The following is a 27625-nucleotide window of genomic DNA, read 5'->3' as shown; positions in this document are numbered from 1 at the left end:
GCGCATGTTCGTGGAGGTCTATCATTTTGTGTGCTAACTCTTCAAGTTTTAACTAACTGAATAATGACAACACAAGTCACCTAGCCAGTGTGTTGTGGGATTAGTTACTCCTTTCTGCAGATTCAGGTTAACTGAAGAAAACGAGTCTGGAGAGTATTTTTTTGAGGAAACTTTGCAGTGCTTTAACATGAGATATACATACAAACTTTAACCTATGAATACATAAAGAATTCCTATCTCTTCAAACAGATACTGTGCTTGAAGATTACAGTGTATTACTTTTTCCTTTCAGGAATCCCTTGTTAATATTGTCCACCAGAAGCTTTTGTCTGGGAATTTGTTTTTCAAAATAACTGTTTTGTTGGTCTGTGTAGCCAAGGCACAGGTCTTATTTTTTGAGCAGTAGATTTGTGGTGGTGTTTAGTGTGCATAAAGGTGTTAACAGTGTGGAAGGGGCAATAAATGCTTCTCTATTAGCTGGTGGGGAACTTAGGTTTTTCATTTTGCATCTCAGAGCAACAACAACAACAACAAGGTACAAGGTTTACTTCACTGATACCCAAATTTTAAACATCAGGTGTTTATTAACACCTTATTAAATATTAAACATCAGGTGTAATGCTAAACATAGACATGGGTAACTTGCATACAAGAATATTAATATAACTGGCTAAACGGGTTTTTAAATGTTCTAAACCAGATTTAAGAATGCTATAAAGTAAAGCTAATGCCTTTTAGCTATAAAGTTATTTTGTGTTTTAAGTAGCTATACATATATTTTAAATAGGTAAATATATATGTTTATATTTTGAGTGGCCTTAGGAAAGTCAAATCAGAAGACTGCATTCTCTATAGAGTGAAAATATGGTATTATAACTTATGTCAGCTAACATGGTTCTAAGAAAAGTTTTCAGACAAATGGTTAATGATTTTGATGATAGAAGGCTTGCTTGATAAAGATAATTGTTGAGGAATATAATTAGACTTCTGTGGTATGTGACAATCTGTTAAAAATAACACTATCCAAAATCATTACAGCCTTAAATGAAATAAAAACTGGCTTAACACGTTTCAGAAAGCATTGTACATAGCAAAAATTGTTATCCCCTGAAAGTTGTCCTAGTAGGAATTTATTATTAGTTTAACATTACTTTGTATTTTTATCAGTTATCTAGAGGAGAAGAAATATTAATTCTGGTAAAGCTAAAATCAGTTATACTAGAATAAATTTGGTTATATAAGGTTATATAATCCCACTTGATAAAGTAAATTATTTTGAAAAATATGCATTTTAATCAAATAAAAGTAACAAAGAATGTAGCACTTAAGAAGAGACTCACAGAATATTGATTAGAAGAGACCTCTAGAGGTCCTGTAGGGCTATTGCCAACACCAGATCAGGTTAGGTATGATGTTCTCTAGATGAGTCTTGAAATCCTTGAGGGCTGGAGATTTGCAGAGCTTCCCTGAGCATCTCACTCGAGTACCATGCTGTCTTCCTGGTGAGAAGCCTGAGCCTCCAAGTTAGAATTTGTAGCCATTGAGCCTTTCACTGTCATCTAACATTGCTGAGAAAAACATGCCTGCATGATGGTTGTAACTCCCCTCCAAGTAGTTGCAGGCTGCTCTTAAACCGCAACCTTAGTCATCTTCTCACGGAACTAAATGAGGTCTGCTTTCTCAGCTTCTCCTTGTAGGCCATGTGCTCTAAAGGCCCTGGCATCATAGTCCTCTCTTGATAGCTCTCCACTATCAGTATTTCACTACCCTTCTGTACACAGGAATGTTTGATTATGACTTCTAAGTCATGATAAATACCCTGAATGATGAAAAGGGAAGCTAGTGCCCTGTGGTAGCTAATAAAGCTCACAGGCTTCATTATGACATGGGAGCTGAATGCTGAGAGTAAGTAATGCTTCTGCTTCAAGTGGCCAGACGGAATAGAGAGAAGCTTTGGATTAGTCAGGAATGAATATGTCTTAGTTTCCTTTTCAACACAGAAAAGTTAGGGTCAAGCAAAACTTTTCCTTTGGTCTTCATTTGGACTAAGTGAACAAAACTGTTGTTGGACTACTGGTTCCAATTCTGATAGTGACACTTCAGAGCGACTAGCTTTGAAGAAGAGTTTATAGAAATAATACAAGGTTTGGAAAATATACCTTATTTGAAAGAAGCTTCAGGAATTCAGTTATTTGGTCTGTTTTCTTTGCTGAAGGTTAAGAAACAATGTGATTGATGATTCTTATTATATATATGAGTGCCAACGTGCAAAAGATTTCTGGTGCATAAGGTGCTTACTCCTAGCAGGAAGATTTAATGATATCTTGTGGCTGGAAGCTGAAGCTAGACAAATTCAGATTAGAAATAGGGCTCCTTTTTTCAACAGTGTTGGTAAATAACGATTGGAATATGCTGGATAATGATGGAGGGGCTAATTCCTCATGTGGCTCATCCTTATAAGCTATAAATCCCAACAGCCACCTAGAAGTTGCTTCAATTGTCACTAAACGCATGACAAAATATTCATGTGTTTTTAGTGAATAGAAGTCTGCCATCACTCTGAGTTTGGAAAGCCTCCAGACTTAGAAGTTTGGATTCAAGTCTCCCAGGAAATACTTAACCAACTCTGCTTGTACTACTTTACTGCCTGTAATCCTAAAGTCATTGTGTTTGCTGGAATCTTACTCAGTGGGAGCATCCTGTGTTGCCTTAGAAAGGCTTGGCTTCACCTGATGCAAACGCTTTAGCATAACCTGTAAAGTCTTCCCTAAGTATACAAATTTGCTCTGGGAACAAAAATATTGAGTAATTCCAAATCAAGTCAGGATCTGAAGCAGCTCAACCAAAGAAATGTCCCTGCCCCATCTAATTTCAGCAGTTGCCATGTGTTATCCTGTGCTCCAATTCCACATGTCCCAGGGCCTAGATTTTTATATTATTAGGGGGTGATGGGGCTCACTGCCATCTTTGAACTTCCTACCTATGCAGCTGGACTGTCACATATATAGAGTATTCTTTGGACTGTGCCAAGTATGAGAAATCCTAATGCCTTGGTGGGTGAGACCAATCCTGGATCAGTGCCTCTACTCTTGATGTTCCTTTTTTTTTCCCTTCTCCTCCTCTTCCCCAGCATCTGAATTTCATTCTTAGTCTTGGCATACCCAGTAATCTGTTTGATCTTCTACAGATACTGTTTGCCTCAGTGTACTGTCTAGCATGTTGTTTGGGGTGTTGCTTTTCAAAAAGACCTAATTAATATCTCTCAGAGGTTATAAAGTAAAGTTTAGTCTCTCCGGGTGTTTCATTGCCATATTCTATTTGGCAGGTCAGTTGCTTATCTAATTTCTGTCTCTGTCAATCTTCACATTTTGGTTAGGAGGATTGCTTTTATGGTGTCCAGATAAACAACAACAAAAAATCCTTTTCCGATGTCATTATTAGCAGGGTTCTTTGCATCTGAAAACAAATAGTATGGAAGATGCTCGTCATTCCCTGAATCGTTGTAAACTCGCTTCACCTCCTGAATGGTTTTACTCATCACATAGCTGTTTCACTTTAATCACTCACTAAATGAATTGGTGTCAAGATTCATTGCTGTGTGTCTGTCTTAGTGGGGGGAGGAGACAGGACACAGTCACCTCTGGGGTAGGGGAGCAGGTGGGAGACTGAACTGCATGATTCGAAAAGCCACCCAGGGGAAGTCACATTTTGAGAAATGACTTTTTTCAATGGCAGTGCCAGAATAAGCGGTTCTAGTGACTGCCTGACTGTTGTTCTCACTCTTCTCATTGACTGCTCGTTCATGTCAGGTATATTTATTTGTGTGGCCACAGGATGAAACAGATTTGGGAACTGATCCAGGCTCTGCCGTTCCTAAGAAAAAAAGGAGTGTTTTTAGCCTGGATTGTTTCCTCACTGTGGTTTGCTACATAGCCACACAATCAATGGTATTGGCAAGGTGAGGAAGGAAGAGGGAAGAGAAAAGAGTGTTTAACTCATGTACTACCTCTGAAAGAAATGATCACGAGTGATCCTTGAGCAGGAGAAGCATGGTCAGCCTCCAGAACTGTGGGATTACCTAGCCCTAGGTAAAGCTGGAGAGAAATACTAAGGACTTCTTCACACATCTTCACTTTACTGGTCACTTCTGGTTTCCAGATGTTGAGTTCCCAGTACTGTCCATGCAGAATTTGAAGGCTCGGTAAACATTTTTGGTTTTCAGCATTATAGCTGAAAGAAATCACCAATGAGGGCACATCATCTGTCATATGGCATACCATTTTTAAAGTGTTATTTTAGCATCTGTCTGCCGGGCATTCTTGTATATTTATTAAGATATGTGCAGCACAAAGCAGTTAGAAGGATGTGAAATATGCTTTGTTGAAAGATCATGCAATTAATATTTTCCTATGTGAATTTATAACATCTACATTTTTTGTAACGATCTGTTTCTGAAATGTTACATTATACAGGAAGTTAAATAAGACACCATGAATAAAACCTTTCTTTTAGTTTCTTCATTCATTAGATCAGATGCATGAATGTTGGTTATATTGAATACCCTAAAAGAGGTGTGTTTGCCAACTTTTTTCCCCACCCACACACCACCTCCTAATTTTGTCTCTAACAGCCCAGATGTGTTTCTGCAGAAGAAGTGTTTCTGCAGTGATAATTGTAACACTTAGAATTTGCAGATTAGGTAACTCAGAAAAAGCAGGACTATTTTGTAGCACCTTAATTTTGAAGCTGGTGACAATTTCAAAACTTCATTATAAATTCTGAAATGTTATAGTCTGTGTAATATCTTTGTCTAGAAATTAAGTACTGCTTTATAGCATTTAGCAAATGAAGGTCTAAAGGGACCTCAAGGTATGATTTTAAATTGGGGGGGGGGGGGGGCAGATTTCAGGCGATGATGTGCATGTTGTGGGGTGGATCTAAGTTTGCTGAACCAACGAAACTCATGGTTTGAACCTGCCTCAGGGCATACTTTTAGAAAAAATTTATAATCTCTAAAAAGACTAGACAAATGCCTGTTTTAAAAGCCAACAGCACAATGAATTCCATAGTCCCCCTTGGTGACCTGTTTCCATGTGTGACTATACTTAGAAACATAAGGTTCCTATTCTTTCTATTTCTACTAGTTGTATCTATTTGTTTAACATTGCAGTTTAGATATGCAAGACTTACAAACTCTGAGAATTTTTTTCAAAGTTTAATGTGGTCTGAAACAGATTAACACAAAAGATCTTATTCTGGACTGTTGCTCACTGCAGGGGAAGATTTTGAAATCATATAATACCTAGATAATGCTTTTTTTTAAAAAGTAATTTTTTCTTAGAACAAAGCTGAACAGCTGTCAGGGGTCCTGAGGTAATGCCTGATTTTGGTGAGGACTGTAGTTCTTGGGGCTGTGATGTGTGGTGTCGCTGTTGTCAACCTCAATGTCTGTTCCAGGGTTGAGTATTCTACAGGTGCTGCCTCTGGTTGGGAATTCTGGCAGAAAGGAAGGCAACCTCAGACCGTTTGACAAAATTCCCAGCCATTAAACATGGGATATTTTGAGTTTAAAGTTTTTGGTTTAACACTTAGGCAGTTTCTGCCAAAACAAAACACTGAGCTATTTTAGTATTTCTGAATTCCTGCCCAACGTGCCCTTTGTTACCAATTGTAGTTAGTGGCTGTTTGATCTGAAGACATGACGACTAGTGACCACTGCCATGCTGTATTCTTCCCTCCCGTGTTCAATGTTCTTCTCCTAGGATAGTGTTTGCTAGTGTTTTTTTCCAGTCTTCTCTTTACTAGATTGTAAAAATCCATTTCTTTAACCTTTTCTCACAGATCACACTTTTAAATCTTTTAATATTTTCAGTTTTGTCTTAGATTCTTAAGGTGCCACCTGGAAGTGACAGGAAAATTTCTGTTGTATAAAAGTAAAATTATGTCAGTACTTACTGTTTATTTCTCTCTTCATTGCTTAATAACCCTCAGTTTGCAGACATAGTCACTCTCAAGTGTCTGGATTATGGATTAATCAGGTTCTGTGCCCCTCAATACTTGACTGTAGGACGTTGCTGTGGCATGACTGATGTTGATGACAGCTGCTCAGATGGGGCTTCCTCTGTGTACTGCTGTTTAAGACTGCACCCATGCTGTGCAGAAATGAGATTACAGGTTTTTCAGAACTGAACGTTGGTGTCATTCTTGATTGTTTCTACATTGGGTAATGGAGAATGATCTGACATGAGTGGGAAATTCACGGAGGGTTACTAATCGGGGGTGTGGTAGAGGAACAAGATGTTTTCTGTAAGTATGGAGACCTGTGAGTTACTGTGTATGCTCTGTGTTGTGTGACTCGCATCACTTGCTAATCAGAGTGGGGGAAAAGATATGTTAACCAGTTCAGAAAATAGTCAGCTCTGACTTGGGAATTGCATTAGCAAACCTTTGTCTTGCTAGAACATAACAGCCCATATGCTGTCTGCATTTAACCAGATCTCCTTGTTAAGGACAGAGGGAGTTGAGTCTCAGTAGTAATGCCAGCACTGTATTTCTAGAGAAGGTCATTAATAGGAAGAAGCATAACAGAACCCCTGCTTAAAAAAAAAAGAAAATAAAAAGGCAAAAAGCAAAAAAAGCATACACCAGTATAAAAAATACAGCTACTCTGTATTTTGAGACAGAACTATTTTGAGGCAGTACCCTGTAATAAAGGCCAGTGCCCAACACACACACTTTAAACTGCATGAAGAACACAGACATCAGATGTCTTTCACAGCTTCCCCTGAGGTGCTTGCAGCTGTTCCTCTAGCCTTGAAGTATGTCTTTAGTGACCTAAAGTGAATACAGCTCGTTTAGATATCCCCAACTCAGCTTTTGGTAGTTGCTGTGGGTGCAGAGAGGACTCATATTACTCAAAAGCTGTCTCAGATCCTGATGAAAATCCTTTTTCTGTATCAAAACGTTCAGCAGTTGCCCTAGACAATATTATTGTGGACAAATTCACAAGTGTAAGCTAAGACAGGAAAATCCTGAAATAGTCACCGAGTGTTTTGTCTTTTCTGTTCAGCTATTTTGTAAAGTGTAGAAGAAGAGAGGGGAACTCAAAACATAGTGCTGCTAAATGAAATACTACATCACCTTTCCCCTGTGTTATTTCTGTGACTTCATCAATGTTTTACCTTTCCAAACTGGTATATTAGAACATGCCTTCCACACCGTGTCCTGGGACGCACTTGAGGGGTCTAGTTGTCCTCCCTCACAAAGCATGCAGGAAAGTTACTCCTGTTAGTGCTCCTTTAATCCATTACCATCCAAGGATTCTGTGATAGATGACAAATAATATTTTGATTAGTTGATTAGAAGTACCTATAGACTTGCGGAGGCACCATTCATTTCTCTATCAGGGAGACACTAACAAATGACTGCAGTAGCCATCTTCAGGGTGCAGATATGTCTATATGTGGGAATTGAATAGTATGGTTCTTTCAGTAATAGTAAGGAACTCCCCAGCCAGTCAGCTGAGTAAAGAAACAAAACCAGCATCTGCATGTAGAGGAGATTTAGGAAGAATGACAGTGACACAGTGACTTGAAAGCAACATAGAAAAGGGAAAATGTGATAGTGGAGACCTTAAAAGCTGTGGAGGCAGGGAGTGGTAAACCTGGACTTGTCTTAAAAGATTAAGGAACAAGGACATAAAAAAAAAAGGTATGGAGAGAAGGCATATGCAGAAACATAAGAATGCATGAGAATAAGTGTGTCTAAAGTGTGAGTAAGGAAAAGAAATTTTTTAAAAGAACTTCCTGGGGAAATAGCCTCCCTTCCGCTTGGCACTGGTCCTCAATGTCACGAGGGAACTGGGACCAGCTTCTCTGGTGCTGTGCATGCCTAGCTGCTGAAATGGAGATTTGTTTCAAAGTTGACTAACACTTTACAGCTAGTCAGTACTTGATGGTGCTTAAAACATTTCTATTGATGGGATTCTAAGGTATTTAGCTGCCACTAGTTTCAAAGTCTGTTACATTACTGAGCTCAGTGAATGTGGGCTGGAAGAGCAAATTCCTTTAATTGCTTGTTAAACGGGTATCTGGATTACTTTTGTTATGTTTTATATTTTCTTACCTCTGGGAAGTGTTTCTGGAAGTAGTAAAAGCCTTTTACTTTCAGGATTAATAGTCCTTTCCATATAACTTTATCCAGAACCAAACTCTAGCAGCATACCCTCTTGAAGACCGCTAGCAGTTCCCTTTGCCAGCTCACTCTCTCTGGCTGATGCAGCTGCCTGCTTTGGTTTGCAAGAGTAAGGGAGCAGAGGTGGAGGAGGTGCATGTACTGTGCACAGTAGTCTATGCAATAGAATAGGTTGTGATTCCATGCAAAATGGAATTAATATTATAGGATTGTAGCAGGTTTAGTTTAACTATGTTCAACTTCATTATAGCTGGTTACTGGTCTCATTTTTTTTCCCCCCAAATATGATGTTGCAGTTCAGTTATACCACGGAATGAAAAGATACAGACACTAAAAAACCCAAAACACCACTCCCCCACCCGCCCAAAAAAACCTGAACAAACCAAACTCAAAACATGTTCCACCTTTAACATTTCTGGTGCATGTATTTGATATCCTTGTGAAAGGAATGTTTTGATGGTACAGGGATGAGCTGGTATTTTGCTATCAAAAATCATGTGTAAACTCCGTGTGTGTGTCTGTCTGTCTATAAAAAAATAAATATGCAATTAGGTCTGCTAATGCTTCCCGGACTTACAACATCCACAGTTCTGACAATTTCAGGGCTTTAGTAGCAGATTTCAATCATTCTAAATTGTACATTGTTTTTCTGTTCAGCTTTAATGTTCTTAGATGGCAAGGACAGTATTTCCACTACCGTATACATGTGGCTGAATAACTTACAGCGATAAGCTATCTAAGCAATCTGTAGATTCCCTAGGAAAAAAAAAAAAGATTTTTTTGGGAGGGGTTGGGCCAGAAGATGTGTACTATTTTCCTAGGACATGCCACACAACGTTACTTTAACCAATGTTAAATCATCCTGTTGTGTAGCACCTTCTTCTTCCTGCTGTTCAAGCTCTTCAGAGATGCTTTCTGCAGTCTTGTAAAGAGCCAGGAGGTGGGCAAGGTCTCTTTAATTAGTACACATGATGTTTTATTTAACCATCCATCTATGTTGCACAGTGACTGTGCCACAAGAATTGCACAAAGCTTTTCTTAACTGTAGGCGGTTGTTCATTTATTAATGTAAACACCATGTGCCTTGGATGTGTGAGCCCTAAAAATAAATTTGCAGAGTTAAAAATAGATCTCTGGGAGTACTGAGATGCTGCTTAATCAGAACCAGCTGCAAGCTGTCTAGAAAATGTAAGTTATATGGAGCCAGATGGCTTTTGCCCTTTTTGCTTTAGACAGCATGTAATTTGGGTAACTACAGCTACAGTAATGTATTTTCCCAGTCAAACTGTTTGATAAACATATTTGTTTTGAACAGACACTTCCAATTAGAGAACCAGTAAAATGTTAATTTATTTTAATATTTCTCCACGTGGGTAAGCCAAAGGAAGGTTACATAATACTAAAGTCAAAGGCATGCACAATAACTGCTCACAGCTGTATTCAGTAGGAACTAGATTATGACTGTGCATCTTTGTACCACAGGACTCTTACTCTGGGAACAATCCCACTGAAAGCAATGGAAGAATGATTTAAATGAAATTAATGGCATAATCATCAGTGGGGCTTGTGTGGAGTAAATTTGCAGGGGTAAAGTGTTACACAAAATATAGGAAGTGTGTCAGAATGATAGCTGGCAAGTGTATATCAAAACAGCAGCCCATATGATTTCAGGAAGGGTTCCTTGCAGCACTTTTGCTTAACTGATGGTATTAAAACCCAAAACTTTTCTGAGGCTTGGCAGTTTCCACAATTCACCAGCCTGCTGTTGAGGACCTGTGTTCAGACTGTATTTAGGAGTCTCAGTGACTAGTCTAGAAAGTGGGAAGCTGATGCTCAAGTCTGCTTGATTTGATTTGGAACCACCAGGGACAGGGAGTTCTGTATTGATTGAGAGGCTTGAAGGTGAATATCTCAACCTGCAGAATCATCCTAACTCTATTTACAAGGTCTACTGCTCTGCATCTGGGGGAGCATAGTGTGAAATTGTACAGACTCCAGATCATTCCAGCTGTGTGCATAGAAATTGCTGTTCAATCTAGTACTTCCCTAACTAGACTTGTGTTATGATTATAGGAAAACCTGGGGGAAGGAGGTGCAGTGTATTTGAGGAAGTAGCCTCTTTCAGGAATTGTAACAAAAGCCAAGCGGTACAAACCTGAAAAGCAGTGATGGTGTTTTTAAGCAATGATGTCAGATGAAGACTGTTGTGTAGAAGATTCAGAAATGAGTTTTGGTTTAAGCAAAGGCTTTTGAAAATCAGGATTGCTTAAGGTGCCTACTTTATAGGCTGATAATACAAATTATATACAGCTGGTATGAAGCAGTCATATTCAGTGATTAAATGTCTCTGCATCCTTCTCCCATCAGTGTTTTATGTTTTCTATGATAACTGGATTTAGTTAGGATCTTGATGTTCTATTGATGTTTTAGCTTTTTTTTTTAGCCTTAGCACTATTTGCTTTAATTAAATGAATAATTACATCTTCTAAATGAAATGCCTTTTTCTCCATAAATTTTTCTTTACATTCAATAAGGATTTTTCTTTGTCTGTTTCATCTAATCTCCCAGAATTCCTCAACTTCAATGTCTACCATGAAAATTGTCATCATCTTATAAATTTAAACCTCCTATGAGAAATCACACAAAAATTCCAGCCTGTATCTGAAGGTAGCACTAGCTACCTGAACTAGCTCAGTGATGGGTGGGTAAGATATGTATTTTATTTATTTATTCCTAAATGCTTATATTTAAATGTATCTACATTACAAAGCTGTCTGAAATTGGTGGTGTGGCATTCTCTCCTCAACTTTAATTCTTTTGCACCTGTCATGCTCATGAGTCATGAGATTTTTTTGAACTGCAGGAAGTAGATTAATCAGTCTTCTTATGGCCTGTAGTTTTTTATACTAATTGATGCCAAGCAGAGTTTTAGGTTGCAAGCTTTTTTTGGAAGTATTTCAGTATGAAAATAACTTTCAGAAGTGCTTTGAAAATGCGTTAATTTACTTTTTTTGAATTGCACTTGTTTGGTCTGTTTGATTATTGGCTAAAACAACTAGTGATTTAAGAACTTTCAAATCTGTCCTTGCCTGAACGTGATTGCAGGTTCAATTTACAAGTGGATCTTAAAATAGTAACACTTGTAGTCAGGTTCTAAGATGTTTTAGATTGAAATCAAATTATAAGAATTTACTAGTTTTTGACAGCAGAAGTGATAAAGCTGTGCAGATGAATTTTTAAGTAGCTGTATACATGACATGCAGTCTTAAACTGATCAGTGTCTGAATTTAGATCATCCCAGCTGTAGGAAAAGCTCTGTGATGATTTGATTACTCCAGGCTTTCTCACTTAAATATTTTGTCAGTGACCTAAAAATGGTTCCCAGTCTATTTACTGTAGGATAATTATGACCCACTCCTAAACAGGAGAGCAAGAAAGGAAGGGGAACTGAGATCCCTTGAAGTCTTTGGTTGAGATTTCAGCATTTCCTTTATTAAGAATCTGGTAGAGGAGAGAAATAATGGATTGCGTATCTACTACTTATTTCCCTTTCCCATTTATCTGATGAGGAGATTAAGATTAGTCATAGAATTAGCTTTACATTTATTGTGCTGTTCAGTGATTTGAATGGCTACAAGCAAAGAAGTATGCTGTACCAATAGAGATATCTGCAGTAAATTATTTGTGCCACAGGAGCTGGTTACTTTTAAGGGAAGGAAAAGTAAGAAGGGATGATTTTGACCGGATTTAGAGCAAATAATTGATTTCTGAATTTAGTGATTGAACTTTTGAAAATTCAAGTAAATTCCTCCTCAAATGCCACATGAAGTATCTGAATGTTTCACTTAAAAGGCATCACAGGAAGGAATTTCTCATTCCAAGTTTAGGAAATTAAGAATTTAAGAAATTACAGACTTGCTTACTGAGAAATACTCAATATACCCAAGTATTTAGTTATCCATTCAGGATTCTTCCTTGTTCCGTTGTAGCAGAGCCCAACCTTTCTTAGTGTTTTTAAGTGAGTGTTTTTCAGACATGGCTTCAACAGAGTAAAGGCATCTGAAGCCGAGAGAGCTGGGCCGGCAGTCAGGTCATGTCCGTAGACCTCCATGTTTAGATCAGACTTCTGTTCCTCCTTTCCTTCTTGCTGTGCATAGCCTGAGAATTATTGTAAGCAAGGTGGTCTTGGTGTTTCCTGTAACTGGGTTTAGAGTATTTTACTACCTGCTTGAGTTTGTGCATGTTTGTAATATGTAAGATTGGTTTCTGCCTACATATAGATAAAGGTTAAACATTGAAAATAGAAAAATGACCATAGATTTCACATAGTGCATTACTTTTTAGATTTTAAGAATAAACCTGTGAGATGTTCTGGAAAATGCTGAATTTATTTTCTATATAAATAATTATTCACATATGCAGAAATGCCTGGTTATTATGACTGTTTCTAGACTTAGCTGGAAATCTCCCTCTGTGATTACTTTTAATATTAGTCTAAAAGTACAGCCTTGTCCCCATTTTACCACCACCACCAGAAGAGAAATTGATTTATAAAAGACAAAAAAATAATCCAAATTTAATAATTTAAATGCAAATGTCCCCTTTTAAAGCAAGCAGGAGAAAAAAGAAAGCGATAATAAAGGCTAATACTTTTTATACAGGATCTTACATCCATTACAGTGTGTGCTTTTAAAACTATCCAAGTCTTTCTGCATGATGGTATTTCCAAGATCTTTGGGTTTGTTTACACAAGGACACTCAAAAAATTAACCTGCACTAACTGGACTTGAAGTGAACTAGTTAAATTGCATTAAATCCTTGTTCGAATGCTTTCAAAATTAGTTTCCTTAATTTAGTTCGTATTAATTTATTTTGGAAGTGAACTAAACTACATGGAGCTAATTTAGTCCTGAATGAGTATCCATAATAGAGTTGAACTAGTTTAACCACTCTTCTTCAAAAGTAAATCTGGATTGTTTTCATATATTTTGATTTTTCCTCTGAATTTCTTCTTCATTTAAGATGAAATTTCTAAAAATGCTATTATACGTGGGTTTTTTTAGGTTTGGGTTATTTGGGGTTTTTTGGTTGTTTTAAACTCACTGTTACCATAAGCAAAACCATTTGCTTACCCAAGTTTGGCTCTTCCTCATGTCTCAGGAAATCCACACTGACTGAAACCAGTAAAAATCCATTGTAACCACTACAAAATCATCCTAAACCACTTGAACTGATTATTTGTAATTCATAATCTCAATAAATTGTAGAACAGTCTGTAAGTACAATTAAAACCTGCCAGGTCTTTCTATCTTTTGGCAATAGGAAGTCAAGCTGAAGTGATCCAAGAAAAAGCGTTTTTCACTGTCTTAATAGACCTGTCAGAGCACTGGGAATATCGGGTCCTGCCTGAGGTGCTTGTTTCATTGGGACAATGTGAGATTTGGCTCCTTCTTTTCAATTTCTTAAAAAGGACCTAATTTGAATTGCACAGTCTTCCCCTATGTGCTTTTATTGTACATGATTTTCGAGTTCCTTTAAAGAGATTTGCATTTTCCTTGGAGATGTATCTTTGCGAGGTAGACTGCAACTATGACATTTGTGAAACTGAAGAGCTGGATCCTCTTGTTTTTCCTCTACCCTTGTAGCTGAACACAGAGCATTTTCATAACCTCTCTAAAGTTGATTTTTCAATTTGAAAAGTACTTCCAGACCTTTATACCACCCTCTTCCTGAATGTCAGCTACGCTTTACAGTTACTTGAGTGGTTTGTGCCACTCATGCCTTGAGAAGTGTAGGCATTGCAGGCTTCCCATGTTACTATTCCTTTTGGTATTAGCAGTGGTAGAAGAAGGTCCAGAAGAAGAGGATGTGGTAAAAGAGGATCTTCCCCTGTTGGAAGTTTTCCCTTCTTAGATATATTTAATTTTTCAGATAGCTGTATTTTAAGCTAGATTTGTGAGCTATGTTGGGTTTGTTTCTGTTTGACAGAAGGCAACACTTCTGGCAAACAGTTTCCAAAACCCTGAGCATTTCAGTGACCATGAGGAGGCAGGATGAGCCACAACAAGTGAGGGAGGGGAAGTGTTGCTCTCCCAACCACCATTAGACAAGTCATTGGGAATGTCTGGGGGGAAGTATATCTCTCATTAGATCTGCCATTGATGGAATAGTAAATTTGAACTTTAATCTTTTCCTACAGTTTTAGTCAGATGTGACTGACAGGATTTATGTTCCATACAGACCTGTTTTCTCTCATCAAATTTGGGCTGGCCTCTTGTACAAACAGAATACTGTGACACAATTTTAACATGTTCCCTTAGATTCCTTTCATGATGAACTGCCATATGAAGCTTTTCAAAAGAGCACTGTCATGTCACACGCAATCATACTGCATTCTAGAGTAAACACGACTTAAAGCCGTTTTGGCTTTAGAAGATGGTAAAAGTCAGATATGGTGTTCTCTTTGGCATGCTTTTCTGATTTAAAGTATGTCAATATATGTAAAGGAGAGGACCCATTGTATCTATTCATGGTTAGTGACCAAAAGCCAGATGAAATGAGTTACTCACAGGCTAGTTCTTAGAAAAGAGCTGAGATTTTTATTCTATTTTGTAATATATTCCCGTCTGTGCAGTATATCTTTTGAAGCATACTGTTATCTGGTTGCTTTTTGCTAGCTTTTCTTACAACCTTTAAAGTGATACATGTCCCTTTTTGTATTTGAAAGGGTGTTGATCTTATGGCGGAGTTTGCTGAGGGATTTCCATATCACACAAGAATTTAAAATTAAGGAAAAGAAGAAAAAGGTCTGTGAGGCTCAGTAAATGAAACGATTTTAATATTAATTAGGGTGGATATATAGCTATTAATTAGTATCCAAACTATTCAACATTGGAATGATTTTTTAATGTAATTTGTGTTTTCTTCAAATATACATTTTTAAGCAATAAAAAATAATTTTCTCCATACTTCTTTAATAGTGTTAAATATTTAAATAATGAAATGCCAAAAGAAATAAGTGCAGATTTTTTCTTTGTTACCTCTGAGAAGCAAGGGATTATGATGACAACAGAAATGGAAGAGCCAAAGGGTCATCCCTTTTCCAGTCTTTTGTTATACATGCTGAGTAGTTAAATTTTCAGTAGTTTTATTTTGGTGGATATCCAGCTAACTCATTAACTGTGGTGATCTATGTGAACATATTCATTCTGTGTGTACTCTGCAATAGTTATTAGTGCTATATCTGATTATAACTGTGTGCTCTTCCACCATCCATATATAAAGCTTAACATGTTTGAATAAATAAGTATTTGTTGTCACACTTCCTCCCAGACAGAAGTAAAATGCCTGATGCTTCTGATAGACTTCATTCCTGTATTTACATAAAATATTTTTGGGAGGAAAGAGAAAGAGGCAAAAGGGAGGTCCATAAGAGAGAGAGATCGATCAGACAGTTGTACCCCACACAAGGTCTTCTCAGACTCAAGTAACGATAAGACATATTAGCAGCTCTCATTCTTACATTAAAAATGTTCTTTTTTTTTTTTTTTTTTTACTAACATATGTTATTTATATTGGGATTTTCGATGTAAGAGTTGTATTATTTTATGGATTTTCTGATATTATGTGGTGGGTTGACCCTGGCTGGATGCCAAGTGCCCATCAAAGCTGCTCTATCACTCCCACTCCTCAAGTGGATGGGGAGAGAAAATATAATGAAGGGCTCGTGGGTCGAGATAAGGACAGGGAGATCACTCACCAATTACCATAACAGGCAAACTAAACTCTACTTGGGGAAAATTAATTTAATCTATTATCAAACAGATCAGAGTAGGATAATGAGAAATAAAACCAAATCCTACAAACACCTTTCCCCCACCCCTCCCTTCATCCTGGGCTTAACTTTACTCCCGATTTCTCTACCTCCTCCCTCTGAGCAGCACGGGAGGATGGGCAGTGGGGGTTGTGGTCAGTTCATCACCCGTTGTCTCTGCTGCTCCTTCCTCCTCAGGGGGAGGACTGCTCACACTCTTCCCCTGCTCCAGCGTGAGGTCCCTCCCACGGGAGACAGTCTTCCACAAACTTCTCCAACATGAGTCCTTCCCACGGGGTGCAGTCCTTCAGGAACAGGCTGCTTCAGTGTGGGTCCCCCACGGGGTCACAAGTCCTGCCATCAAACCTGCCCCAGTGTGGGCTGCTCTCTCCACGGAGCCATAGGTCCTGCCAGGAGCCTGCTCCAGCGTGGGCTTCCCACAGGGTCACAGCCTCCTTTGGGCACATCCACCTGCTGCAGCGTGGGGTCCTGGGGTCCTCCCCGGGCTGCAGGTGGAGATCTGCTCCACCGTTACCCTCCATGGGTGCAGGGCACAGCCTGCCTCACCAGGGTCTTCATCATGGGCTGCAGGGGAATCTCTGCTCCGGTGCCTGGAGCACCTCCTCCCCCTCCTTCTTCACTGACCTTGGTGTCTGCAGGGCTGCTGCTCTCACATATTCTCACTCCTCTCTTCAACTGCTGTTGCGCAGCAGTTTTTTTCCCCTTCTTAAATATGTTACCCCAGAGGCACTACCACTGTCGCTGATGGGCTCAGCCTTGGCCAGCAGCGGGTCTGTCTTGGAGGCGGCTGCCATTGGCTCTCTCCGACACAGGGGAAGCTTCTAGCAGCTTCTCACAGATGCCACACCTGTACCCCCCCCACTACCAAAACCTTGACATGCAAACCCGATAAATATTAGTTTGAAAATTATTGCTGCTACTCACTGATTGAAAGGCACTCTGAACCCTGTTAGTGCTTATCTCATGGCTGTATCCTTAGAAAGTCTCTTTTCCAAGCTGCCACACTAATGTATAATAATTATATTGAAGTCTCATTGCAATACTCTGTGCTCAGTATGTGTTCAAAAGATTTATTTGCATTTCTATCCTGAATAAATTAAAATAAGTTTATTGAAAATGGCTTCACAGGGCTTGAGTTTCCATATATTTCAATTCCTGCATACTTATATACTAATCTACTGGAAAAGCTAACAATTTAAAGGTAAAAGAAACACAAATACTTATACGTGCATTCAACATGTCTCCTGGATGCTTGAAGAGATAAAAGTACTTAAAAAATTCAAAGAAGTTACTAATATTCCTAATCAAAGCTGAAAATTGTGGATTTTGGTTCATTACCATACCTTATTTTTATTGATAGAAGATTTCTTTACCAAAAAATGCAAGACTTGCAGGAGTTAACAATATTGATCAGGGTTTTATAACAGTAGGCTGAAAATGAATTTACAAAAAGTTAATTTTCTTGTAGCTGGAAAGTTAAATCTGGTTTGTGATGTAGAAATATGCACTTAAATTGAAGATATTCACATTTTACCAAAAAATGTGTCATTCAAACTCTTAATACTTCTTTTCATGTCAAATTAGCTTTCTGGTATCTGCTGAATAGTTTGTGATTGACAAATTCTTGGGTTATTTCAATGTGAATGTAGGACTGTGAGAAAGATGCTTTCCTTAATAAGCAATATTAATTTCCTGAAGCATTTCTTTTAAATTATATACTCTGTTAAAATATATGTAAGCAATGTAAAGTATGCTGGGTTTTGGGGTAGGTTTTTTTTGCAATAATGTGTGACATAGGAATTGAAGATCATGTATTTAAGACAGGTAACTATATAAAGCTCTTACCCAAAGAATGGTTCCATTTCATAGTGGGTCAAAATTTAAGTGAATTCAGTGAGCCCAAAGTGGTGTTTCATAAGAATCCAGAAGCTTGTCTGTGTTTTCAGAATTTTAAAGGTCCAGCAGAGCTGGACAACAGGAAACCAGGAGAGTGCAGTCCCAGACATTTAAGTTGAATAATGATTCAAATATTCTAGTATGGGTTTTTTTTTTGGTAATTCAAATGCATGGAGTTAGTTAGATCTAGAGGTATTTTGCAGTATGGTGTTGGCCAAATGAATGGTTCAGGTGACAATGTCAGTTTTTTGACTGGCACATGTAAGCATATCCACGGGGTTTGCCAGTTGTGGTGGGTTGACCCTGGCTGGATGCCAGGTCCCCTCAAAGCTACTCTATCACTCCCCCTCCACACCTAGACAGGCAAGAAAAAATATAAGGAAAGGCTTGTGGGTCGAGATAAGGACCCAGAGAGACCATTCACCAATTACCATAACAGGCAAACTAAACTCTACTTGGGGAAAATTAATTTAATCTATTATCAAACAGATCAGAGTAGGATAATGAGAAATAAAACCAAATCCCACAAACACCTTTCCCCCACCCCTCCCTTCATCCTGGGCTTAACTTTACTCCCGATTTCTCTACCTCCTCCCTCTGAGCAGCACGGGAGGATGGGCAGTGGGGGTTGCGGTCAGTTCATCACCCCGTTGTCTCTGCTGCTCCTTCCTCCTCAGGGGGAGGACTGCTCACACTCTTCCCCTGCTCCAGCGTGAGGTCCCTCCCACGGGAGACAGTCTTCCACAAACTTCTCCAACATGAGTCCTTCCCACAGGGTGCAGTCCTTCAGGAACAGGCTGCTTCAGTGTGGGTCCCCCACGGGGTCACAAGTCCTGCCATCAAACCTGCCCCAGCGTGGGCTGCTCTCTCCATGGGGTCACAGGTCCTGCCAGGAGCCTGCTCCAGCGTGGGCTTCCCACAGGGTCACAGCCTCCTTTGGGCACATCGACCTGCTGCAGCGTGGGGTCCTGGGGTCCTCCCCGGGCTGCAGGTGGAGATCTGCTCCACCGTTACCCTCCATGGGTGCAGGGCACAGCCTGCCTCACCAGGGTCTTCATCATGGGCTGCAGGGGAATCTCTGCTCCGGTGCCTGGAGCACCTCCTCCCCCTCCTTCTTCACTGACCTTGGTGTCTGCAGAGTTGTCGCTCTCACATATTCTCACTTGTCTCTCCAGCTGCAATTGCTCTCCCACAGTTTTTTTCCCCCTTCTTAAATATGTTACCCCAGAGGCGCTACCACTGTCACTGATGGGCTTGGCCTTGGCCATCAACGGGTCTGTCTTGGAGGTGGTTGCCGTTGGCTCTGTCAGGCACAGGGGAAGCTTCTAGCAGCTTCTCACAGATGCCACACCTGTACCCCCCCCGCTACCAAAACCTTGACATGCAAACCCAATACACCAATAGAATGATGCAGCTTCAGCTCAGTGAAGAAACGGACCCCAGGGAAACCAGTAGAAAAAATCCTCCGTCTCCTGGGCAAGTCAGCAGAGCCTACAATGAAGAACGGAATAGGAGCACCTAGCTGAAAAAAGTGCTCTCAGGGGAAAGATAGCATGACTTTATTAAACGCTTAAGCCCTTTTGAAGGGTTCAACAGTCATGTGAAGGGAACTAGTTTGGGCACCATGGTCTGTTTGTATTTTCAGGAGGCCGTTGTGAAAGACAAGTGTGAAAGTTTTTAAGGAAACTAAGGCTGAAGTGGTATAGGAGGGAAAATTCTTTGTGAGCAAGATAGGTAGGGAAAGAAACTGGATAAAGGTAGGAAAATAGGCAGAAATAAATGATCAGCTGCAGTAGATGTTGAAGGTTAGAAGGGGAGTTCTGCAGGGAGCTCTGCTGAGACCTGTGCTGTTCAACATTTTATAATTAACCCTGGAAGGGGATGAACTGTAAGGTAGGAAAGTTTGCTGGTAATACTAAGTGTTGAAGTTAGTAAGGATGAGAGACAGCTATAAAGAATCGGACGAAGACCTTTTGACTTTGAGCAATAAAGTGGTAAATAAAAGTCAGCAGAGGTAGATGTGATGTGAAGAAATAGCAATTGTAACTTCATATAGGATGTACTAGGCTCCAAAATGCTGCAGTCACTCAGGTGATCTTGAGGTTTTAATATTCCCATGCAAATACCGAATGAGTAGCACTCACTAAAGTCAGTTAAGTGTTTGGAACTATTAGGAAAGAAATAAAAAATAAACCTTTTTATGTCAGTATATAAATGTAAGGTTTTTTACACCTTGATACAGTGTGTGGCTTTGTTTCTTTCAGAAAGAGTTCTGAAATCTCAGAAATGTTTTTGCAAAAATTGAGAGAATTTAAGTAGGGCAAGACCATGATCTGTGTTGTGGAAGAGCTTCTGTGTCAGGGAAGAGAGAATTTAGTAGGACTTGGTAGAATTCTGCAAAATCATAAATAGCATGGAAGAAGGTTGATATGGATTAATTGTTCTGTGTCTCTTTTGGAATAACTAAAGGGTATCAAATGAAAGTAGTAGGAGAGAGGTTCAAAACAAAGAAACATTTCCTTTTCCTAGCAACAGTGGTGGCAAGCCTCGCTGAGGATATTGCTGGTGCTAATTTTTTTTAATCTGGGTCTAAGGGGAGTCTGGACAAGTACATGTGGAGAAATGCATGAAGGTTTCTTAGTATGTAGTGATCATATCTGCCTCAGAAAGTTCCCTGAGTGGAAAGGGTTTGGAGTCTGGAATCATATTCAGGGGAGTATCATATATGTCCTATTCTTACTTTTTCCTAGACATCTGCTTGTGAATATTGACGAAGACAAGGTATTGGTCTTATCTTATACTTCCTCTAGCAACCAATTGAAGTTGTTGCATGTCATCTTTGTTGACTTCCTAATTCTTAAATTAAGAGATTTTGTAGTTCATTCCTGTTTAAAAAGAAAAAAAATTACAGTCTGAGCTCAGCTCATCATCACTTATTGGAAAGAAACTGACAAATTAGTATTGAGAAATTTGAAGGCTCTCTTAGGTGCACAGCTGTATTACTTTTGAATAACGAATACTTTCAATAACTGAATGTTAGCTCTTTCAAACTGTGGACTTTTAAACAACATGCAGTCTAAAATTTCAGTCCAAAATTTCTGTTGATTATGTTTTGATTTTTTTAATCAAATGCACTAAATTCAAACCGAGCTTTGAACCAAGCATGTCTGATGTATACAGAAGTCAGACTGCTTAATTGTTTTCCCTATTACTTTTTCTTCTGTTATTTATTAATTTACAGTTGGACCCATTTCAAGCTACAAGATCTTTCACATATATGTAGACAAACATTGTGCTCTCGTCTTGCTGCTAATTGTATTTTTGTGGAGTTCCGTTTTGGTTGGTAAAGTATTTCTTCATCAGAATATGCCCACAGACACTACAGTACTAAAGATGTTTTTCTTAACTATCCATTAATGTCTAATATTGAAAAGAATGCTTCTACTAGCCAACAGTACTCTAGCAGCAAAAACATCTTTTGCAGACTTGACTTTAGTTTGCAGTTTGTGATTATATTATGCTTTTGTGAAAATAGAACATGCTAGTTTTCCAACATGAAATAGAGTCATACAGAGAAGCAAAGAATACTCCATATTAGCCATGCCCATGTGGCTGCAGGTGGGTTAATGATAATGATTAAGTGACAGTGGTCCTGCTGTGCTGTGCTGTGAGGCAGTTATCTGACTCCCAAGCAGATAAACTGTGGGGATAATTTGGTAATCTGATGGATTTCTGATGACTAAACCAGCATAGCAATTACACTTTTTGCTTTTGTTTTGCTAGTTTAAATAAACTGAGTAATTTACTTCCCAGTAGCATGTGGAATGCAGCAGAATATGGAAAACTGAAAACAAAAGGTCAGTACATTACTTATGTCCCCTCCCTGCTTCTCAGTGAACAGTCTCAACTTCCTCCAAGAGATTTTTGCATCCTGCTGAGTTGGGTAACGTGGAGTAGTCCTTATCAAGAGTCATGCAACAGATATGGAAAACCACAAAAGTAGTTTATGGGATAGTTAATGTCTATAGGGCAATGCTGGCAGAAATATATTTATAAAAGAAAAGTTTCATTTCTGTTAGCTAAATGTGGGGTTAACACCCTAAACTAGTCAGACCCTCTCTTTTGGTTCTGCCTGGAGCAGTTGATGATGTATTCCTCGTCTCAGTTCTTTCAGTGCTCCCCATCTGGAGGTTGCTTCCCTCACAACTCATTCGTGTCCTGGCAGTTTTACTTATGGTAACAAACAGCTTAGGATAATTTTTTTTAGGGAAATAATTGTCAGTTCTGAGGACTGTGGGGAAAACAGATTAAAAACCACTGAAATTAAAGAGTGGTAAGATTCATGTAAGGGAAAGTAAGTTTATAAAGTTTTGTAGATTATTTATTCATGTTGGATGTCCAGAAACTACCCAATGAACTGGGGCTCTACTGGACTGGAACTGTGCAAACAGCATATGATACAATCACTGTATCACAAATGAAGGAACTTAGTTTGCACTCAGTTGCCAGAATTCTTCTGTCCAAAACAATTTTTTTCCTGTAGCTTTAAGCAGTTCTTGAAAGCAATGTGTTTCCTCTCAGAACATCCCCAAACAAATGGAAACTTTCTGGTTATTTAAATGCTAGTTCTTCAAAACATGGTGAAGATCTATCAGGACACAGATTTAATAGCTTCCTCAGGGAGGAGCTACAGGGGGAGGTCAGTGGCCTAAAGTCACTAAGTTCAGCAAAGCCTTTTTAAACTTAACATTCTAAAATCAGGATTCAATAAATTACTTGGGTCAAAATTATTTTAAGTTATAGAATATAACTTTTGTTTTTTTTTAGATTAGAAACTATTTAGATGGCTGTACAATATATTTCTGGTTCTGTAGACTTTAGTGGTATTGGGTAGAATATATAAGAATTATGTGATTGAACAAATGAGATTTTTTGCATGAGTATGTATTACATTATATGATTTAATCCACATAATGTGGCCTAAAATAGTTACGTAAGACAGAAAAGAAAGCATATAGTTGGTAAGAAATGTATGCATACTTAGAATAAAACCCATATGTTTTAGCTAGTAGTATTATGTCATGCTAAATTCTTATTTTTTTCCATATCTGTACAAACTTGAATCTATCATGAGGTTCAAACTGGAGAGGAAGACTGTCAATTTGCTTTTGAAATCCTGTAGGAAACAAGCAGCTACTTCCTTTTGAAGAATACTGAAATACTTTATTTCTATATGAAGTGTTGGGTATCTATATTTTAAAAAATACATACCAAAACTCACATATCTCTGTGATTGCAATAAAATACTTCTAACAATAAAATAAGATTTTTAGTTGTTGAAATATATGTCTTGCAGAGTCATATTTATGATTAGGGGGCAAAATGGTGATGGTGTGCTAATGAAGATAGCTGATGCAAAAATGTCCCAGAGGTAGTATGCAGCATGGCTGTTAAATTCAAAGATTGCATAACATCTGAATAGCAATTAGTGAGGCAATGGTAATTTATCTAATTTAAGTTGCTGTAACTGAATGTATCAAATCAAAGATTTAGAAAGATGCTTATCAGATTTGTGAACAGTTTTGTTAAATCTTGTGGATGTTTAACATTCTCTTTCATGCACCCTTCAATGAGATAATCTTACAATTTGGACCACTACTATTTTCCATTCAGAAACACTTAAAATAGCAGAAGAAGTCCTCAGAGTTACTAAGAGATAGGATATGATACTGTTCCTGTCTGAATGACTTCTACCAGAGGGGAAATGTGCAAGAACTTGTCCTTTTTCCTCCCCTCCATCCCCATCAGTTGATTGGGGACTGATAAAACAACTGGTTTCATTGCCCTCACTCAAAGCAAACTCAAGTTTGGTGGAGGGGGTACAGGAGCATGCTTCATTAGGTAGTCTTTTCTCTGTCATTAAAGAAACATGGAAACTAGCCAAAAAGCTGCTAAGTTTATCTGAAGTAACACTTGCAGCTTTGTGGAAGTATGCGGCTGAGTAATAGTACAAAAATAGCTAGTTATTTTGAGGAAGAGCATATGTTCTGTAACAATGAGAAATTGGTATACAGATAAAAGAAATTACAGATCTAAATATAAATTTCAGATGAGAAAGATCTGTGGCTTAGTGCCACAAAGTCTTCTGTAGACGTAGCCATTAGAAGTTGTTTAAAGCTCATTCTTCTAACATAGTTATTTAAAGCACCATCATTGGTATATTGCTGTACTGCCTTAAAGGTGCATATTTTGTAGTCTGTAACAGTACAGATAATAGTCACTTTTTATCGAGTGCACACTGATATACAGGGCACCATACAGTGATAATTGCAGGCTTTTTTTTTTTTTTTCTTACAAGAAAGGTACATTGCAGAGCCATACTATTTGCTTACTTACCATTTAAAGACACTGACAGCCAAATGCAGCTATCTCCTTTTAGAATTAAGAATGAAGACAACATTGGAACAGATTCTCAGGTTATGTGAGAAAGCAGTTAGATATATGTGCTTAGACATTGGAAAACATTTCCAGTACAATCACTTGTGCAACATTGTTCAAAATTAGCCATGCTTCAGCAGATAATAGCAAAGTTTATTTTGCTTGAAAAAAAAAAAGGTATGAGGTACTACTTTGAGGATTAAAACTTTCCTCCATAGAAGTCGCTCTATTTCATGGAAGAGATTAGTTTCTTTACAAAAAAGTGAAGAGTGCAAGTTGGCACCAAGTCCCTGAAAATCTCTACCTTTAAATGTTTTTCCTTCTGCTTTTTTTTCTTTTTTAAGGTTCTCCTTACACAATTAGAGATTGGCATATGTAAAAGTCATACTGATGAGCAGAACAAGAGATTAGAAGATTAAGCTGCAGTTAGATGTGGAATAACTAGAACCTAAGGCATTACCAAATAAAATCCACACAGAGCTGCTCTGTTCATCAAGCTCTCAGTAGTCAGTGTAAAGCTGACTGAGATTTGAAAGATTCAAGAGTAATTATGTAAAGTAAAATCTCTATTGTTAAAATTTTACTTTTCAGGAGGTACCAGTTTGAAAATATTAGACCTTAGGACAGTCTTGGCAAAACAAAAATTAGTTCTCATTTGATTTGTGAGTAAATCTTTTTCTTCTTTTATGAACCACTCGAACTTCAAAAAATCTACATGCCATTTGCTGTCATTTTCTGACTATAAGAAAGATGTGATCATGCAGGACTTTTCCAGAAGAGGAGGAAATATTGGCAAAGGAGAGACATACAGAATTTAGAGGGGAAAAGCAGGGAGAGGTTGAAGAATTCAGCTGGCATTAGACACATAATCACTTAATAGAGATATTTTTATGCTCATTCTCCTTCTCTCTCTCTCTCTCTCCCTCTCTTAATCATTGAATAACCAGCCTGATCTCATTAGTGTCTGTATTATAAACTACCTGTGTTGCTACCGCTGGGAAGAAACAAGGAGAAAAGGAAGGTTCCAAAATTGAGATAGAAAATTATTGAGAAATATAGAGAAAAGAGGAGAAAAAGAATTCTTACAGGTTTTCCTCCTCTGATTTTTGAGGTATTTTCGCTGTAATGCTGAAAGTATAGACAAAGGACTTTAGCTCTTGCATTTATGATTCCCTGAAAAAGGGAGGTCACTTTTCTCTGAGCCAGCAGTCATCTCTGTATTTAAAGTAGAGCCAAAAAAGGGAAGTATAGGAGGTCAGATAGTCTTCCTGTTAAACTTTAATGCACAAGTGTGTATTTGGTGTTTAGAGTTGGCTTCTAGTAAAATAAGATAAAGTAAAAAAAAAAGAAAAGGTCCTAGTGAATTTAATGATCTTTCTGTATATCTGGGATCTGTTTCATGGGTACTTACTGGTACCTGTTGCAGTTCCTGGCTGGGCTACATACCCAGTTTTATTTTCTGTGAAAATAAGTATGCAGAGGAATAGCTGATACATGTCCAGATCTCATCCTAGTATTTCAGATGCAGCCTGGATACTTAAATGGTAGGTAAATTATTGGCAAAAAGGCAGGAGAATACAAAAACATCACTAGCCACGGCTGTGAAATCTGGGCAGTTTGGGAGTAAACCTGTTCTGGCCAAGATCAACGATTAGAGTATTCTCTCTGACCATTTTGATACTGGGTTTGGAGAGAAAGTAGAAGATACTTTTCTTTCATAATGGGGAGCAAAGTGTTTTTTATGGTGTTCCCTCTGTGGAGATGCTCCTAGTACTCTATTTTACTTGTTTATTCTTGTGATTTTAAAAAAAGCTCTATCCAAAATGCTCCTCATTTGGAGCTTTGTGCATCCATGCCATATGTTAAAAACATGATGAAGAGTAGTTGTAGAATTCATGCAGCAACACTTGTCCTTTATCTCCCTCCCCACCCACACTGAAATAACAGACTTGGAGTCTGTTATCCTCTGCACCATTTTTTCCTCCTGCAAATGTAATTTTCCAGCTATACTAGGTCAATGTTCTTCAAATTGACCAGGGATTTTATATTTCTTTTTTTTTTTTTTTTTTTTTTTTATTTTTCAGACTCACATTTTGAGGGTCTATTTTTAGGTTCTTCAAAACACTGGACTGGTGCATCTGGAATACATAAGCTAAAATTTGGAACCTTAAAAGCAACTAAAGGTGAATAAAAAAAATTGCTCCGAGTTTCTTGAAGTACTGTTGTAAGCACCAAATCTGGAACATGTTTTATGCCATTTTTCATATTTTCAGTGTGTCATCTAGAAGTTAAAGAAAATTTTAAAAGGGTTTTGGAAACCAACTTCCGTATTTTTGAACTCGTTTGAAATGTGTAATCCTCAATAAGAAATTATGCCCCATTTGACTTGTACATGCTAATATTTCAGCTTATTTCCATAGCTGCTGCATACTCTGAAATGTGCAGAGTGAGACGGCAAAAGATCTCATCCTGTCTGATGTAATCTTGTTTAAAGTTTTTTCACTCTTAGTATCCTGTGACAGTCATTTTTAGCAGTGGGATCATAAACAGCCTTTAATGCTTGATTTGTCTTCTTTCACAGAGAGTAAAGGAAGCGTCTAGCATGTATTATGAAGTACAATGTGTGTGTGTAAGCATGGAAACAGAGAGCTGTTAGAAGAAATGTTACAAAAGGTGTACAAAAGGCGATATCATTTCACAAGCAAATGCCTGTGGACAAATGTGAAACATGATTTTCATTGTGTAAGCATTTTACAAATGAAATATCACAGCATGTTAGATAGAAAACCATTATGCTTTTGTTATCAGTGGTTTGGTTTTGTGCATAAGGTGCTGATCTCTCTGGGTTTTGACAGGTGTATGTAAGAAAATTTTCAAAAAAGGTATGTTTTAAAACAAATGGTAAAAATTACTTAACAGTTTTACTTTAGATATGCAGTCCTTTGCAACAGCTTCACGTGTCTTGCTTTAGTCATCTGTTTTTTTAAGTCAATCTGTAAACAATGGCCCGAATCACATAATCAATGGAATATTGAATCGTAAGAGAAGACATTATCTCGGAAAGTGACCTAAAATAGCTTTGGAAGTTCCATCATGCTCAGTATTTTAACAGAGCGAGGATCCATGATATAAGAACAAACATCTACAAAATACAGTTTCTTTTCTGGCTGTGGAACATGAGTAACATAAGAACATAGAGAGACGCTAGTTTGTGACTATCGCTCATGGAGGAGGCAGTGCTGAACCTTCCTGGAGTGACTCCAT

The 27625-nt window shown here is 38.2% G+C and overlaps 1 protein-coding gene and 1 long non-coding RNA gene across 4 annotated transcripts in view; both read left to right on the top strand.

Moving 5' to 3' along the window:
* The window catches only part of HDAC9 (histone deacetylase 9), a 490905-nt gene that overhangs the window by 45977 nt on the left and 417303 nt on the right, over positions 1-27625 (top strand). The window lies entirely within an intron of this gene.
* LOC141941109 (uncharacterized) overlaps positions 21735-27625 on the top strand; it is an 89190-nt gene continuing 83299 nt past the window's right edge. The window contains exons 1-2 of the long non-coding RNA XR_012628223.1: positions 21735-21780; positions 26473-26544. This is a non-coding gene — a long non-coding RNA (uncharacterized LOC141941109). The remainder of the gene's footprint in view (positions 21781-26472; positions 26545-27625) is intronic.

Source organism: Strix uralensis, chromosome 1, assembly GCF_047716275.1.
Source record: "Strix uralensis isolate ZFMK-TIS-50842 chromosome 1, bStrUra1, whole genome shotgun sequence".
NCBI lineage: Eukaryota > Metazoa > Chordata > Aves > Strigiformes > Strigidae > Strix > Strix uralensis.
Note: the sequence above shows the minus strand (reverse complement) of the source record. Positions and strands in the feature narration are given on the sequence as shown.